The following is a 15,733-nucleotide window of genomic DNA, read 5'->3' as shown; positions in this document are numbered from 1 at the left end:
TTTTTCTTTCCAATGGAAAATATCCTTTTTGAAAAAACTGAAACATTATGGAAGTCATGTAGGTAATTGATGAAATTTCACTGCAAAACACCCTTCTTCACACCAAAACATTTTGATAACATCAGACCATTCTGTTCCAAAGTCTTCTGCATGAGATGCTTGGATTTTACATTTCAACATTACTTTTTGAATCAAAATTAATTACATTTCAGTTTTACAAAGTTTTCATCTACCTCCCATTATTTTCCCCCCAAAATTTTAATTTCAGAGGAATTTTCACTGATTTCTGTTTTTTGTACTCTTTTGTAATGGAACAAAATCAGGTTTCCACCTAGCTGTAACTTAAGTAAAGAGAGAGAAAGGTTTCAAACCTCAGTACTTCTTACACTTCTATGCACTAAAAACCCAGAACCTGTGCAAGGTTTGTTCTCAAGGTCAGAGAGACAAAGCAGAAGTCATTAAAAGTCATTACAGTACAAATTGTTTAAAAACCCAGGTGTTTCCCATCTATTGCACAAAACAGCTTGAATGGGAGGGAACTTCTGTCATTAATAAAAATGACTAGATGACTGGAGGTCCCTTCCAACCCTAACTTTCTATTATTCTATGATTACAGCTCCCATCAGTATCTGTACTCATTTTAAAACTTGCGACTGATTATCTCCCTAGTGACGTACTGTCAGAGAAGATGCATATGTTCCCATTAGGGACACTTGAGAAAGTTTCTTCTTCAGCTCAAGCACTAGAGCTGCTTTGAGAGCAGAAGGGCCCAAGATCAAGTTCCATGACAGGCTCCTTCTACCTTCCCTTTTGCTTTCTGTGCTTCTAACTTTAAAGTTCAATCCTTCCACGCCCAGAAAGACAGTCAACAGCTGGCCACAGTGCAGCTGAACTGACTGTGTCTGCTTACATTACCTGAAGGCTAGCTCAAATATGCCATTCATTATCTCCTGCTATTCCCCTGGCCACCTGGATCAGCTGCTCTGCATGTAATATGCTCTCTGGTACCATGCTGCAGACAATGTCTGGCTGCAGCATGTCCAGCATGCTTGGAAGGCAGGAGAAGAGCAGATGGAGAGTGGAAACCTTGGTTAAGAGGCAGCTCTTGCCTTGAAGAAACTTACTATATAAACGGAAAAACCCAACAAAGAGTAAGACCAGAAGAAGAGCATTCCTATTTTACAGATGTTGGCCTGGGGTACACAGGGCATTTATACATGTGCTCCGAGAGCAGATGCTTTAATTATCGCAGCTCACCACGCTTTAGTTAAAGTGCCCCCACTGCCATTTTTCAGCACAGAGATGCTGATACACATGACGCTGGAGTCTGTTGGATCACGGTAATTACCATGCTGCAGCAGACTTGATTAATCAAGTCTGATTAATCAAGTCTGCTCCGGTGCGCTGTAATTAGAGCAGATTGGAGCAGCCTTGCTGCATATGTATAGGTACCTACAGAGATCAAGCTCATCATAGGAGTGGGCGGTAAAGAGAGGAATCAAACCCATATCTCTGGAGCCTCCCCCCCCAGCTACACAGACCGAAAACACAAAAAGCCAACTTCTATCACAGGAACAAAAAACTTGTAGGTAGATCACTCCATTGCTTTGAGTGTAAGAGGAGCACATTCATACACATTTCCAGCAGGGGAACAGTAGCCAGTACAGAAGAGTTTATGAACCTAGAGAACAAGTTGTACATTAAAGGGTCACTCTTCTCAAATCTGCAACCTTGGCTATGCTTTATTCCCCTTCCTGTAGCTGTGATCCTTTAGGGGAGAGAGTCACAGCTGTGCTTCAGTGGAGATGAGCAGCATGGAAACATTATTAGGTTTGAAGTTTAGCGGACTCAGCAAAATCGGCAGCAGCAGTTCACTCTTGCATTGTTTGTGGTTTTTCTAAACAGTGCTGATCACATGCCCAGGCCACTGAATCTGACTTTAAGGAAAAATCCTGACAGCACCTCTGCGGCTGTAGAGAATCTTGCTTAGTGCAAACCCAGTGCAGATTGGCATCGTGCATATGGAAGGGAGTCTCTGCAGAAAGACCCTGCAGCTGGAGGAGGAGTGTGGTGGAGGGGCAGGCATACTGGCCAGAGGGTACAACCAAAGAGGAGGCGATTACTACAGCTGCTGCCACTCTGCAGTCTGGGGAAAAGTTTCCTTGGTGCCTTCCCACACCAAAATCTGCACTGGGTCTAGGCTGGTGGATGAATGAACTCTGAGAGTCTGAAACCTCTTTGGTTTAATTACTGAGCTGGCTGCTCTTGTCTCTTAAATCACAGACAGGCATCTGAAGACAGTTTGAGGAAACAGTTAAATAGTTTCTGGGATGTGTTAACCAGCCTGTCCAAGTGAGATCAATCTATGTGCAGCAGGCTTTGTCGTATCAAGAAACAATTCCCTCTGCAGCCAGTGCGCTAATTATACAGTAATCTCCCTATCTTCTAGTCAGCAGACAACTATTAGGACTGTTTCATTTCATGATAAGACATCACTGCACTGAAACCATTTCCATCTGGCCCTTATTACCAAATAGGTGGGCTTGTGGTACTGAGTGCCACTTACTGGAAAACTTGTCCATGGCATTCCCTTCACCTTCACGTTCAACACATGCTTTATGAACCTCCTGATCTAAAGCCTACAGAAATAAAGGGAAAGGCTCATATTGTTATTAATAGTCTCTGCATGAGACACTACATGGGAGTTAAATTACAAGTGTTTTCAGCATGTAAAATTCAGCAGGAGCCCTCTAAACTGATAAACAGATCACTGGGCTCTTGGCTACTGAGCTGTTAGCTCCAAGAAAAGACCTAACGTTTAGATTAATTTTTCCATGACCACACTAATGGGAACCCATACCACAAGAATACAAGTACAAAAAGGTTACACTCCTATTCCCAAACCCTATAGCCTATCAGTATAAGTCTGTTACTCTGGGCTAAAAGCAAATTCCTGCTGGCTTTTAGTGTATGTGGGGAATCAGTGTATGTGGGGAGGTTTTTTTAAGTTTGCAGGAATCCAGATCTCCCGGGGTCCATACCCAGCTCTGTAGGGGAGTGAGCCTTAGGTTGAGCCTATGGTTTCCATCAGAGTGGGAGTAGGAACATGTTGGTTCTAATCCTGATGCTGCAACTTGGCACCACAGCATCATGGGCAAGTCACTTCAACATCCTGGCCTGGAGTTCCACCATGTGTAAAACAGATGTCTTCCTCCAAAGAGTAAAAGGACATCAGTGCATTTCAGCACCTCATGGCTCAGATCCAGTGCCTTGTAGCATTTCTGCCTAAACTAGTGAAACAGGCCTGTTAAACGCTAATGCTTAAACTGACTGTGTAGCAAAACAGACCAGTTTTATCACCTTTGATACTCACTGGGCATGTCTACCCATGCACTAATGCACCTAATTACAGTGCATTACATTTAGTACATTTACAGGTACTAACTTAATGAACTGTAATTGGTGCTACCACATAGCATGGGCACATGTCTTTTACGTGATACTGATGCTTTTGCCATGACATGCTAAGTGCAGTACAATTAGTCTACTGCTCTTTTAGCGTCTCGTATGGATACACCTAGTAAGCCAACTGGTGGAATGAGATATGGTGGAATCTGCCCACATGGTTTGTTGGTTTTTTTTATAATGAAGAAATAATGCTCTCAAGATATTTTAATTCAACCCATGCACTGCAAGCAAAGGCCTAGGTTGTTCTGTTCTTTCTGCTATAACACTCACGTAAAGTCAACCTAAATTGGTGTTCCAGCAGTAGTAATGGGATTTATGTTTCCTTGTAAACCTGCTAGAAACACAGTTGAAGACAAGGTACTAATGGCTGCAAACTGACTACTGGTGAACACTGAAAGGAAGAGCTCCAGAAGCTCTCTGCTAAATTGCAGACTATTAGTGACACCGAGGTGGGGGACATCTTCCAGCAGAAAAGCTGCATGCATCCTGCTGGAGGTTTTCAGTGTTGCTTAGCCTGCTGCTATCAATCGGCTTTTATATTCATAGGACCAAGTATTTCAAGGAAAGATGGGATTCTGCTTTGAACTTGCAGGTACATGGAATAGGTTGGGGTTTATCTGGTCAGCTACAGCATCTCCAGGAGGCAGCGTTAGGTTATTGGGCACTAAGGCAAGTGAGGTTTCCCTCACCACTCAAGTGCAGTACAAGGCCTAAGATGCTGATTGTCTTGGTGGCTGCTGTGAGGCATCAGTTATATAATGGGAATTTCTAGTGCAGATTAAAAACAGATAAAAAGGCAGGGCTGTCTGCAGTGCCCAGTAACATCACACACAGCCTGACAGAACAATCCCTCTCTTTTTAATTTCACAGATGTTGTAAAATAACCCCTCACACACCCAGATACAATGTACGTGTAGCTGGTAACTGATCTGATTAGCTCACTCTGTAAAGTGAAGCCTGTAAATAGATACAGAGCTAAGATATGGCTGGTAACCAGTTATTCTGACCCATTCCACCCAAACTGTGGGCCTTTTCCTTGAAATGGGTCCTGGGAAACTTGAGAACCATGGTACCCAGCAGATCCCTGGAGCTTTCCTGTCACCAGATGCATGAACCAGTGATGAAACACCTACTCTTGACCACACCACTGTTCTTGTGCTTGGTTTTCCCTGGTTTCCAGAACAGGAGATCATACTCTTCTCCTGTCAGCTTCCTGGGGGCACTTACCATTAGCTGCACCCCAAGACTTAATATCATTTGAACACCATAGCTTCTGTCCTAACCCTGTCATCTGTAATTAATAACCTGCTCTTGATGGTACACAACATGGATGGGACCAAACTGAAGTCCTGAATTCCAAACACTCTGCTTTGTAGGAGAAAGGCTGGAAAGTCCTGAGTCTGAATCCAAATTTTTCCATTAGGGCTCATGTATATTTCTGGAAATCTATTAGAGTCCCACAGGAAATAATGGTCTTCATTTTCTCTACAGGGTAATGTAAGCAAGTTCATCCCATCTCTGGTTGCTGCAGCAGTGATGTACAGCGTACATCCGCTTTGAGCATAATACACATGGTAACTCATCCTCATTAGAGAGGCCCTAGAAGGCCACAACCCAAAGGAGAGGGGAGTTCAGGATGAGTGGTTGTTCCTCAAGGGAGCAATCCTGGATGCGCAAGCAAAGTCCATCCCGTCTCAGAGGAAAGGCAGCAAAAGGGCACAGCAGCCCCCTTGGCTCTCCAGGGAACTGGTGGACCTCCTGCGTCTTAAAAGGAAGACCTACAAAGGATGGAGGGCTGGAACCACCACCAAGGAGGAATACTGTGCTCTGATTCAGTCCTGCAGAGAGCAAACCAGGAAAGCCAAGGCTGCGACGGAACTCCAACTAGCTGCAAATATCAAGGACAATGAAAAGTCTTTTTTTAAATATGTGCAGAGCCGGAGGAAAAGCAAGGGCAACATTGGACCCTGCTAAACCAGATGGGACAACTGACAACCGATGCCCAGGAAAAAGCGAACTTGCTAAATGGGTACTTTGCGTCAGTTTTTCACCAGTCCCATGGGACGCCCATGCTCACTGTGGGTTAGGGAGGCCCGAGGGAGGGAGATTCCTTGCCCTCCATTGAAGCTGACCTCGTAAAGGAACGCCCTGACAGACTGGATACCTTCAAGTCAGCCGGCCCTGACGGGTTACACCCAAAGGTACTCAAGGAGCTGGCTAGCGTCATAGCTCAGCTCCTGGCACGGATCTTTGAGAGCTCCTGGTGCTCTGGTGAAGTGCCTGAAGATTGGAAGAAGGCCAATGTTGTGCCAATCTTCAAGAAAGGGAGGAAAGTGGATCCAGCAAAATATAGGCCCATCAGCCTGACCTCTATCCTAGGGAAGGTCTTGGAAAAGATTATCAAAGAGGCCATCCTTAACAGACTAGCTGAAGGCAATATCTTGAGGGATACCCAGCATGGGTTTGTTGCGGGTAGGCCTTGCTTGACCAATCTCATTTCCTTTTATGACCACGTGACCTATCACCTGGACAAGGGGGAAGAGATTGATGTCATATATCTTGACTTTAAAAAAGCCTTCAATCTGGTATCCCATGATCACCTCTTGGCTAAACTGGCTAACTGCGGCCTTGGGTCCACCACGATCTGCTGGCTGGGAAATTAGCTCCGCAGTAGGACCAGAGGGTGGTGGTTGATGGGAGCCAGTCGTCTTGGTGTGCGGTCACCAGTGGGGTCCCTCAAGGCTCTGTCCTTGGGCCTATACTATTTATCATCTTCATCTATGATATGGACATTGGTGTCAGAAGTGGACTGGCCAAGTTTGCCGATGACACCAAACTCTGGGGTAAAGCATCCACACTTGAGGACAGGAGGGTGATCCAGGCAGATCTTGACAGGCTCAGGAAATGGGCAGATGAGAACAGAAAAATGCAAGGTTCTCCACCTTGGGAGGAAAAACCTGCAGCATGCTTATAGGCTCAGCAGTGCTACGCTGGTTAGCACCACAGATGAAAGGGACTTGGGGGTCATAATTGACCACAAGATGAACATGAGCCTTCAGTGGGATGCTGAGGCTAGTAAAGCGAGCACAATGCTGGCTTGCATCCATAGATGCTTCTCAAGCAAATCCTGGGACATCATTCTCACCTTGTACTAGGCCTTGGTGAGGCCGCAGCTGGAGTACTGCGTCCAGTTTTGGGCTCCACAATTCAAAAAGGATGTGAAGAAGCTTGAGAGGGTGCAGAGGAGAGCCATGTGCATGATCAGGGGTCAGGAAAACAGACCTTATGATGAGAGGCTGAGAGCCATGGGACTCTTCAGCCTGGAAAAGCGCAGGCTCAGGGGTGATCTGGTGGCCACCTAAAAGTTTATCAGGGGTGCTTATCAGGATCTGGGGGAACGTCTGTTCACCAGAGTGCCCCAAGGGATGACAAGATTGAACGGTCACAAACTCTGCCGCAACTGATTCAGGCTGGACATAAGTAAGAACTTCTTCACTGTCCAAGCCCCCACGGTTTGGAATAGACTGCCGCCGAAGGTGGTTCAAGCATCAGCTTTGAACGCCTTCAAGACACATTTGGATGCTTATCTTGCTGGGATCCTATGATCCCTGTGGACTTCCTGCCCCTGGGGCAGGGGGCTGGACTCGATGATCCTCTGGGGTCCCTTCCAGCCCAAATGTCTATAAAATCTATGAAATCCTGTTTGTCTAGAGGTCCCTGTAGCTGACCTTTTTCCAAATGAACTTCAAAATTATCCATGGATATACTGAGATCTCTTTCATTTTACAAAACTGAAAGCTCTTTTGTGTTTTGGCTTTAATTAAAAAAAAAACACCCCCGCCCAGAATTTCCATGGAATCATTTTTCAAGTTCTCTTCTTGGTTTCTTTCAACATTTTTCCCCTGAAAGCCTTCCCATTTTTGGCCTGGCACCACGCTGTGCATTTTAGTCCTGGCCTGTTGTACATTCACAAAGCTGCTGCAGAATGACTTACCGCATGTAAAGGAAAGTGTGACTGCCCCAATTGCACTGCCTGTTTTTGCCTTCTGCTCTAAAAATCCCCTTTGCATTTCTCAGGCCATTATATAGAAAGGCTCCTCTCACATAGCACCTACAGACACCATGCTCCTCTTCTAGGCAGTTCTGAGAAATCTTCCTAGGCCAGGGATTTTGTCCAGTAACTTGCAGCAGTGGAAATTACATAGCTGGATGCTTAGGAGGGGGTGGTTTCCTGCATCAGTTCAAATCACACTTTAAATAAAGTTAGCTCTTGTGATTATTTCAGTGCTGCACTAATATAAAATAACTGCCTTTTCTGCAGAGAGCCTCAGAAGGAATAATGGGGGTTCTTAGTGTTCTCATACAACCAAGAGAATCAAATCTCCCAAAAGTCAGAATAATCAAAATCTCTCTCGTCTCCAGAAACATTTATTGATGCACAGCAGTTTAAAGGCATTCCAAGCACAGGAATAGTGGAAAAAGGGGAAATGCTAAGTTATTGCCACTGGATACTGAAAAATCATTCACTATGATGGTTTTTTAATTTCTATTTTAAAATGCGGCTCTGAATGGCCAGCCAGCACACCACCAGTTAAAAACTGCAACATGCATCTATATCATGTGCTTAGCATTACAATGCTTGGGGTCCTTCAATGCTGGGGGGGCTCCTTCACAAAACCTGAAATGATCAATGGGGAAAAAAGGATAAAAGTGTCTAAGTAATTTACCCAAGAGGTCATGCTAGACTGATTCCAGTAGATAAAGTAGTTCAGAGATGCCCACAGAATGCTGCAGAGTCACTGCTGTACCTGCCACAAGGTCATCCCTCCTTGTCCCATCTAGGGATCAACCCCTGAACGTTGGTGGTGCAATTATGCCATAACCCAGTGAACTGACCAGCCAATGGCAGCCTTAACAAAGAACTGCCTCTAAAAATAATCCCTTCAGCCTACGTGTGTCAGTGATGATCTTTAGCACATTTCACCCTTGCAGCCAGTGATGCTTTAGAAAGGGAAATACGGATTACTACCCCGGTTTGAAGACAGAAAATCTGAGAAGGCCAAGATAACTGACTAGCTTGACCAAGGGCACCAAATGAGTCAGTGATAGAGCATGGAGAAGGCTCCAGGCTTCTAGACTCCCAGTCTAATCCCCTGACCACAAACTCATGCTGCTCCCATATGAGAATAGTAAGCTGACCTCAGCCTTAATGGGGCACATTAGAGCTATAATTATAGTAAGCAGGATGAAAATTAAAAGGGCTATTAATCCTCCCACTTCAGATTTTCAGACAGTCACCAGCTGGGATTAGGAAAAGCTCCCTTATCTCCCCATTTTGCACAGTTGTGCGGGTTTAAGCTCTGATTCAACAAAGCATGCAGAGATGTGTGCTAGCATCCCTCTGAATTCAATGGGACTTGGGTGTTTGCCTAAAGTTCAACACATGTAAATGCTTTGCAGATTTGGGGCCCTGACCAGGAGTGGCTGCTCCTGGATGGGCAATGGACCTGTTCCAACACTTCCATGCCTTTTTCATGAAGCTTGAGACACATCTGAAATCATCTGAGTTTGACGTTTTGGCATTTGGCTGTATCTTAAAAACTAATCTGATGGGGGGAAATGTTATAGGCTCTGTCTGTTAAATAGGACTCTTTCGTGGCAAAGAGTTTTACCTTTGGGTTTAAAAAGTTATAATATTTCAGATGTTGGATGTTTTCTTCACAGTAAGACAAGTTTTTCATGTTATCACCTGAAATCAATGAATTTCTTCCTGCTTTATTCTAAAAACATCACTCAAGTGTTTTCCTCTAAAATTTTTAACAATTAGCAGAGCCCCGGTCTCTTTGTAATAATTTCTATAGAACCGCTCCAGTGACTTCTAGTAAGAAACCAATGTAAGTTATTTTGTGGAAAATTTGCAAAATAACATTTATCTTAGAGATGTGTCTGTCTGTTCCCCCACTGGCCCCTGCTTACATTCTGGATAACTTATGCAGACTATTTATTTACACAGAAGGGCCTTGTTGCACTTTTTCTCCACAAACACACACAACTAATAGGAAACCAATGCAAATAAAGTTACCAAAAAAAGATTTATAAACATAATTTGCTCCCAGCGTGAGATTTTGCAGGTCAAGTTTCAGCACAAAACGTGTTTTTACAACCTACTTATAAGGTTGACAGGGTTTTCTCCTGAAAATACAACCAACAACTTTAAAGAGCCACTAGCGGGTGCCACTATAATGACAAAGAACCTTTGTATTAATGAGCACTTTGCAATTATGAGTGCTCTCTTGCCCCACAATAAAAGTGATCACATTTTCTTTAAAAGCTCCCCTCAGCTGATGATGTTTTGAATGTAAAAATAACCTCACTAATGCAGACAAAAATGCAAACCTAGTCCCTTTAAAATGTGAGACGACCACAGGAATCCCATGTGACCCTGACTTCCTTGCCTTATTGGAAACAGCTGTCTGCTGGTAACCTCAGACCATTTCCAGGTCCAGCTCTTCATCAAGAATTTCACAACCTCTTTGTGCATCCCAGCTCCTCTGAGTGAATTTCATAACAGGTCTTGCTTTCCATCCCCTCTCCTTTCTTTCTGCTTTGCAATCAACAGTGCTCTTTAGTTTACAATAGCAGAGGGCTGGTTAAAGGCCCAGGATTTGCTGCACATTTCCTTCTTGTAGATACAACTGGGAACGTGTGGCCAGTGGAGGCAGAGATAAACACCCTGGTGTGGGTCCTTGACAGGTGTAAAAGGGCAGTTCTGCTGATTTATGCCAACTGAGCATCTCTGGTGCAGTGACATGGACGGCTTTCAGAAATGCTGAGCTCTGATACTAGCATCATATTAAGGCGCAGAGCCACACAACATAGCCCTTCTCTGCCTTCCATAATGTCTCCCACCCGCAAGTCTCAGAGTCCCTTGTTACACTTCCTTGTAGAGTATCCTCGTACATGGAGATAGGTACGATGGAGATGCAGAAAGCTAAGGGACCTCTGGGAGTTTTTTGCCTGGTTTTACAGATTAGGCACTGAGGACCAGATCTCCAGAGGTGTTAGGCTCCTAATTCTTATTTAGGTACCCAAATACTATTGAAATCAATAGGAGTTAGCTGCCTAAATACCCTTTTGGAGGAGGGGTGGGAGGGGTCTGGGGTCCAAGTAACTCATTCAGTGCTACTGTGGGAGATGGTGACAGTATTGGGAGCTCCTGTCCCTAGCCCCTGCTGCACTTCCTTCAAGCTGATTTAAGACCCTCTTTAACGGACCCCTCCTGAAGGGGCACAGAGCAGAGGGAGGGAACAGACCTTAAGTCCGAGGGCCATGTGCCACCCAGAGTTTCAATCAGTGCATCTGGCTTTTACACGAACTGCATACTTGCTACTGTCACCCCCCTTACCTACATCACGTTACCTATGCCTATGTCACAGCCTAAAGCAAAACGGCCCTCAAGGCAATGACCAGCCCCCTCCTCAGTGTCTGGAGGGCACCTAGCACACTGCATGAACCACTATAAATACAAGGTAATAACGATGTGATACAGTGTGGTAGCTAGAGCCATGCTTTACTTGATGTGAACCATCTCAATGTGAACAGCCCAGCTAATGTGCTGGCAAAGGTTCAAGTAACAGATTACTGCAAGGGGTTGCTTATATGAAAATGATGTAATCCTGGGATCCCGTCCAATTACAGTTCAGGCTCCAAAGCAAACAGAGATTCCTTTCAGTTACTTTTCATTTTTCTTTATATTTTTAAGTGGATCAAGTGGGTGTGTTAATGTATCCATGTAACACCACCAGAAGGTTTGAAGTCAACTCACTCTGTTTTTGAAGAGGAAAGAAGGGAGAAAGAGGGGAAAATAGAGTGAAATAAGGTACAAATTTGATTTCACCGTGCCCCCAAACTCCTCCTCCGCTAGGTCTTAGGAACAGAACATGATAAAGGGTTCCTGTCTGCAAATGTCCAGTGACTTGTTAAATGTCTAAGTCTGCAAAGCTCCAAATACTTCTCTAAGCCCTTCTTGAAAATGCACAGTGCAGTGTTCCTTCAGGGACAGAAAAGATAGGGTTTAGCTACAAATGAATATAAAGGGGTTTCATTCTGAGGTTGCGTGGACTGGTGTTATTCACTGATCTTAGTCTCAATCCCCCTGACCCTGGCCCTATCAACCCTGTAGGTCCTGCTGGGACTGCAGTGCCACTCAGACACACAAACATGCCTAAGGAGTGTCTGCCAGCTCCATAACCACAGTAGCATGCCCAAGTATTTGTCCAAGCCGTTTCTGTAAGTTGTGCTGACCATGCTGGTACGGATAAGCTAGCGGCAGTACCTGACTTGGCTAGAGCTTGGCTGAGGTCTGCAGAGCAGCTCCCCGATTCCACATTCAGCTTTGGACCCACCTCTAGAAAGCCCTTATGGCAGCACCGGCTATGTTTCCAAGGACCTAGGGCATAAGACATGGCAATGTGCAAATCTCAGTTCTGGTGACAGGGATCCGCTTAGAGAGTTACCTGCCCCTTCCATTAGCATGATATGCAAAGACAGGATTAAAACAAATCCATCTTCTAGAGATCTGTGAAATACCCCAAGACTATAAATGCAGATCCAAGACAGTGATTTCATAACCCAGGCAAAACCAAGGTCCTCCTCACTTCTACTGAGCCTGCTCACGCTACCAGATCCCGGTGGTTTGTTGGGAATCATATGGGACAGCCAAATCTGCTTATGCCAGGAAGAATCTCTCACTTGCAGGGAAATCTCATGTTACCCTGGTGAAGAGCAGGTTATGTTTGGTTAAGGGAGCCCCTTTCCCCTCGCACTTGGTAGAAGTCACAGCTTGCCTGTTGAAGGCCCTTCCATGGATTTCTCCTTTTACATAGTGAGGAGGGGAATTTTTATTTGCTAGTTCTGTCTTTAGGGAAATTCAACCATTAACGCTACCTCAAGTGCATCTGTGCTCGGATGTCCAGGATACAGACAGCTGCAGCCTGCTTTTGTGGATGTTTCCACACAGCTGCTTCAAGCCACTCAACACTGACCATTATGCTGGATTTCTCCTTGGTACGGGGAGCCAATGGCACCAAAGTGGGAATGCCTTTTATGAGTCAGTGTTCGATGTGTGCTGGCCCAGAGAAGCAGCTAACCTTAAAGTAACTGAGACCATATGAGGTTTATCACTTCAGGTGTGGCCATGTACGTGCACTTCTTTCTTCAGAACTATGGCCCAGAGAACAACAGACATAGGCCTACTGAGATTGCAACAGGCTTGGGAATCCCCTCATTTTCTTTGCTGCCTTTAATTCAACTATTTGTTTTAATTTACCCAAATTTAGGATTTCATTTAACTGAGCTCTTCAAACAAGGTGGTGCATTTTACCTCACAGGATGCAGTGGGCAACATCATCTCCTCACTGTACAGAAGGAAGGCAAAGAAAGGGCAAAGAGGCTGGCCCAAGGTTACACAGCTGGCCTATGCATGGGAAGTGAGCCGTGCTGTGAGAGTGCCAGGTCAGTTCTTTAACTACAAAGACACTCTAGTGTCAAGACATAGAAATACTGTACACTTGATAGGCTCTCCCAGCCCCTCTTCTCTCCTCTCCCATGACAAGGAGCTTTTATCTTCCTAATTTTGCTAAAGGAAAGGTAGACAACTTTTCCCAGTTCATCTAATGACCAGAGGACTACCCTCATACCCCCATTTTGCAGAGAGAAAAGCTGAGCCACACAGAGATGAAATACCTTGGTCAACATCACAAAAGGAGCCTGCAGTAGAGCTGAGAGGGAAATTCAGTCCTCCTGAGCCCTGTTCTTCCAAAATGAGATCATCTTTCTTACCTTAAATCTAATACAATCATTGAGGACTTGAAGAGAAATCATAAAACAGGAGGGGAAAACCCAGCCTAATTTAGCAACTTCAGCTGTGTAAACTAACAAATGTCACTAGCATTTCAGTGCTTTCTTTGGCTTAAACAGTATTGCACAGCTTTGGCTTTGGTTACATCACCTGGTAGTTATGTCGATCCCATGAGAGAAAAAACACAACCATTCACTTAAAATGAAGGTGATTACAAAGGCAGAGGGATGTTCAGAGAACAGAAGCATAGATGCTTGGTCTACAATAGGGAAAGAGGCTATTCTAGGAACAGCTGAAGCTCAAAGAAGCGCCACACAGGGAAGTATTCCAAGGCTAAGGACAGAAGTTACACATAAACCAGTTTAAGTGATCAGAAACTGGTTTAAACCTGTAACAGAACAGAAATTCAGTGCATATAAACCAATTTAAAAATGGCTGAAATTGGTTTAAGATAAACCTGGTTGAATGTAGTATCAGACTTAACTGATTTAGGTCAAACTGGTCTATGAAACTTGTGTCTCAGCCCCCATCCTGCTTCAAGTTAAATCAGAGTCCTCCAGCATCCCAGCATTTTGGGCCAGAGAGCAGGGCCTATCTGGAGCAGTGAGGGCTGGCTCACTGCCCCCTCCAGGCAAACCCCTACTGGGGTCTGGGGCCAGGGAGTGTGGGTTAAACTTCCCTTCTCCCAAGTACGGAGCTTCCCTGCCTGCTTACTTAGCGCTGGTTGCAACTGTGGACTAGAAATCTCAGAGGCACCTGGAAGCAGGAAGAGGAAAAGATGAGCAACCCTGCAGAGTCCTGCTGTAATTGTGGAATGCAAATCCCAGACACCTCTGGCGGCAGCAGGAAGACAAAGACACAGCCGATACTGGATACATGCTAGAGAACCATGCTCTAGCATCCCCCTGGCTTCTGGCCTGAGCCACTGCAGGCATGTGGCTGTGTGTCCTGAATCAAAAGTGAATGTCTGTTCATTTGCTTATTGGTTCAATCTTTGCAGCTTAAACTAACCTGCAAAGACTGAATCAATTCAGCCTTGGGCTTTTTGACTGTCTGTACTTAGCCCAAATGGTTTGCAAGTGTCCTTGAGCAAATTAGGGGTTCAGAAGCTTTAGGTCTGCATATGCTATAGGCCAGATTATCCATTACACCACATGACGTCCGCACCCAAACCAAAGCCCCCTTACAGTGCAAGGAAGACATAACAGAGCTGTAGTTAAACAGGAATCTTGACCACACATCATGTGAAGCAATTCCACTTTTGCTTACATTGGTATAAATTTTGGAGTGATACCACTGTGTGGATTTAAATGGATGCAAACCTGTCTCAGAGATGCAGTATAAATGGGGGTGTGGATGTGAAAGGGTATACTCTGCTGCTCATTACTCTGATGTAAACTGTTATTGATTTCATTGGCTTCCAACGAGCAACAAGGCTGAATCTTTCAAATAACGCACTGTTAGCTCATCAATTTGAGACATCAGTCCAAATAATAAAAAGAAACCATTCAAACCCAACTCTCTGTGGGAAAAGTTCATACAAATTGTCACGCAGTACCAATTTGCATAGCATGAACTTTCCTCCCACAGGCAAAGAAGACATTTAAGTCAATTTTCCCCGTGAAGGCATAAAGTATTAAAGCTCCTACTCACAAAAAACCACTGGTTATTAATTCATTGGAAAACAATATGTGGAGCCAAATATTAGAGAATGATGAATCTTCATCAAAAATGTTACATGGTTGTCAGTACTTTTTGTCTGAGTTTTCTGAAGTCTTCTGACTGCTGCATATGTTTAGGAAAATGCCGGGCCAGAAGAAGTTATGACAGAACCCCACTACATGCAGCTGATTTATGGTAGAGATAAACTTGCCTTTCTGTACTAACTGTATATATCAATTTATTAGGGTTGGCAAGCTGCTCAACTGATTGAGCTTTCCACTGGGTACTATGATCTAGTAGGGATCATGGAGACCTGGTGGGACTCCTCTCATGACTGGAGCATAGCCATAAAGGGCTATGTCCTTCACAGAAAGGATTGGGTAGGGAAGAGAGGTGGGGGTGTTGCCGTCTATGTGAAAGAGCAGTACACCTCCCTACAGGCTGATGTTGGCCCCAAAGAAGATCAGCTTGAAACCCTCTGGGTTAAGCTTTGGGGGAAGCACGGTGAGAGAAACCTGACTGCAGGTGTATACTACAGGCTGCCTAACCAAGGGGAGGAACTTGATCTAGCATTCACCCGTGAACTAACAGAGGCCGCGCATGCACAGGACATGGTTGTCATGGGTGACTTCAACTACCCAGACATCTCCTGGGAGGAGTGCTTGGCCAGCTCGGATAGATCGTGATCCTTTCTGACCAGCACTGAAGAGCTTTTTTTGACTCAAGAAGTGCATAGGCCAACCA

General features: G+C 44.8%; 1 protein-coding gene across 3 annotated transcripts in view; it reads right to left on the bottom strand.

Annotated features, from left to right (window-relative positions):
• Nucleotides 1–15,733, bottom strand: part of ANTXR1 (ANTXR cell adhesion molecule 1) — a 155,366-nt gene that overhangs the window by 13,704 nt on the left and 125,929 nt on the right. The gene's annotated exons all lie outside the window — the stretch shown is intronic.

The sequence above is a fragment of the Alligator mississippiensis genome, chromosome 7, assembly GCF_030867095.1.
Source record: "Alligator mississippiensis isolate rAllMis1 chromosome 7, rAllMis1, whole genome shotgun sequence".
NCBI classification, from domain to species: domain Eukaryota; kingdom Metazoa; phylum Chordata; order Crocodylia; family Alligatoridae; genus Alligator; species Alligator mississippiensis.
The sequence above is the reverse complement of the archived record's forward strand: the minus strand, read 5'-3'. Positions and strand labels throughout refer to the sequence as shown.